This window comes from Nelusetta ayraudi, unplaced genomic scaffold (assembly GCF_046127955.1).
Source record: "Nelusetta ayraudi isolate G7.1 ecotype Tasmania unplaced genomic scaffold, CSIRO-AGI_Nayr_v1 ptg000085l, whole genome shotgun sequence".
Taxonomy (NCBI): domain Eukaryota; kingdom Metazoa; phylum Chordata; class Actinopteri; order Tetraodontiformes; family Monacanthidae; genus Nelusetta; species Nelusetta ayraudi.
This window is the reverse complement of record NW_027466135.1, coordinates 1,823,675-1,826,737: the sequence shown is the minus strand read 5'-3', so window position 1 is coordinate 1,826,737 and position 3,063 is coordinate 1,823,675.

Here is a 3,063-nt window from a genome sequence, read left to right as displayed (position 1 = left end):
TGATGATGATGATGATGATCAGACATTAATGAGTCTTGATTCACTTTCACTGTCTTTAGAATCTCACATGTCGACCACAACTTCTCTCTCTGCTCTCCTTCATCCAGTGAACTCTCAGAGCTTCAGTGTGCAGTGGTGTCTTCAGCTCTGCAGTCCAGCCCCTCCCACCTCACACTGCTGGACCTGAGTGAGAACTTCCTGAGGGATCCTGGAGTGAAGCTGCTCTGTGCTGGACTGTAGAGTCCAAACTGCAGACTGGAAGTTCTCAGGTCAGTTCCTGCTTTCTACTGGTGGACAGTGTGTGTCAGCAGATGACAACTGGTGCGTAACACTGCTCAGTGTGAAGACTTTGAAGCAGATATTAAAGACTCATCTAGACAAAGTGGATGTTATTGATATTTTCATGTCAACAATCTGCAGCCAGAAAAGACTTTGGATGGTGGAAGAAAGTGTGGAAAATGTCTCCAGTCACTTTGGAGCTCAATGGAAGTTGTTGATTGGTGATGAAGGTCACATGACTGAGCAGAAGATCGTGTGAAGAAATATTAGAGGCAGATTAATAGTGCAGCAGTATTTCTTCATCTTGTCCTTTGAATGTGTTTGACTTGTAACGAGTCTCTGATGACTGAAAACAGCCACAAGCACACAAAGGACTCACTGATTATTTTCCATCTTCACTGCTGATTGGCTGCACACTGACTGACACACTGCTGTTGTTATTGTGTTGACAACCCACTGGCACAATGACTCCTTTGAGGGAATGACTCAGTGATCCCAACAGCTGCACATCTGGATCATCAACAGGGAGAAATGACTCTGAATATGACATTTACACCATGGAAGAAATCAAATATTGATTCTTTATTCAGGCTGGAGAACTGCTGGTTGACAAAGCTCAGCTGTGATTGGCTGCTCTCAGCTCTGAAGTCCAACCCCTCCCACCTCAGAGAGCTGAACCTGAGTTGGAACGACCTTAAGGATTCATCAGTGAAGGAGCTGAGTGGTTTTCTGCAGAGTCCAGACTGTAAACTGGAGACTCTGAGGTCAGTTCACCCTCTTCACTCTACAACTTCTATCACTCTTGTTGTTGTTGTCATGATTTTCACTTCACTGCTGTTGGAAATTCAATTTGCAGACACTTTTTTTTTGATAATGAATGAAAGGGCGTGTTTTCATTGCCTCACCTCGCCATGGTATGGTGTTAGGGTGTTTGCACTGGCCGCTACACAGTTGTAGGGGGCGCTGTTTTGGTACCTCAATCCCCCAGGGTCCGAGCAAGACGAAGCGAGTTTAGTGGTGACGTAGCGACGAGCAGGGCACTGGATTGGCTCCATGTCCGCGTCGATGTTCCCTGTCAGAGCTGACATCCACGCCAACTCCTTTGACACAGAACTTCCGTGTCAGGTACATTTTACCGTGAATACAAGTAGCTACTATTGGTGTTGTACAAATACATTTATGTGAATACAGTTTTTGAAAACAGCTTTTTCAATACATGTTTACTTTCGTCTTTTGGGGAGAGGCAGGCGAACCGGGAATGCCCTCGACGTTGCGAGTGTGTTCAACCATATTCGCGAAAACGACAAACGGCAAATGGCGAAGCGCTCGGTAAAGAAAACAAATCGAGTTGCTCCTGCATGAGGCGCGGTAAGCTAGGGAACCCCAGGAGTCTTGAGGAGAGAAGAAATACTGATTCGTCGAGAGGACGTGGCTCTTGGCCGCGAGGAAGTCTCAAACACCGCGGCATATAACAAAGTCGTCCTTGGCTCGCGAGGGCAGCTATTTCAAATAAGGAGGCGTGTTTACTGTCTGTTTTTCTGTTTGTTTGTTTTTAAATAAACGCTATTTCCCGTTGTATCCGTCTCGTGTTTACTTTTGGTGAAAATATGAAGGTTGAACTACACATTTGCTCGCATGGAAAACGAAACAATAAATTATAAATGTTGCTGCATAAATGATCAACTGTGACTTCAGTGAGGGAAAGTGTTCTTTCTTGAACAGAAAAGCAACCACAGACCGAGCAGCAGGTATGAAACAACTTCTACTTTGTCCATCGCTGCGCTGTTGTGTATCGCACAGAAGTGATGCTGGGGAAAACATTGTCCCGCTTTACCGTGTCGACTCCGCCCACGGTCTCGTAATCACAGAGCCAATGAAAACGCAATCGTACCGAGGCGAACCGTGGTGAGGCAAGGCAATGAAAACACGCCCTAAACTGGGCTTGAAGGTACAGTGGGTAAAGTTCACCCTCTTCACTCTACAACTTCTATCACTCTTGTTGTTGTCGTCATGATTTTCACTTCACTGCTGTTGGAAATTCAATTTGCAGACACTGGTTTGTGTTTGAAATGAGTGGAACTGGGTTTGAAGCAGGGGTGTCCATTAGGTCGGAGAGAGAGAGAGGGAGAGAGAGAGAGAGAGAGAGAGAGAGAGAGAGAGAGCTTTAAGAGTGGAGTCCTCGTCACTTACAGCAGGTAGAATGGTTCAGGCAGGAAGTCAATGATTAGAAAACACGGTGGTTGTGGTTGATCTTGGGGTGAATTCCAATTCCTCCCTTAACCCTCAATCTCAACCCTCAATCTCAAAAATGCGCGCTCCCTGCTAGGTGCAAATGCTGTCCCCATTCTAAGAACGTCCAGTTGAGGGAGGAGATTAAGGGCTGTATCGCCCTCAATATTGAGATTCTCCGGGACCACCCTTGGCAGTGAGGGCTACCCAGAAGGCATTGTGTATTTTCGCCAAGACATCTTCGAAAAAGATGGCGACGAAAAAGCGAGCTACAAATGGAAGTATTTTCTTAGTTAATAAAGATATAAATATTACGAAACCATTTTATTGTCTTAGTTTAAGAGTTTTTTATGGATTATTGACATCGTTGTTGCGTAACATTTTTATTTTTTTTTACTTTACGATGTTTGTCAGCCGGACCGGCGGTCCCGGCTTCACGTTACTTGTGTACCTCGTTGTGTAGCGACGGAGGACTTCTTCTTTTTCATCGTCTTTTTCTTCTTCTCCTTCTTCTTCGTCATCGTTGTCTTCTTGACAGACTGGACTTAGCTTTGG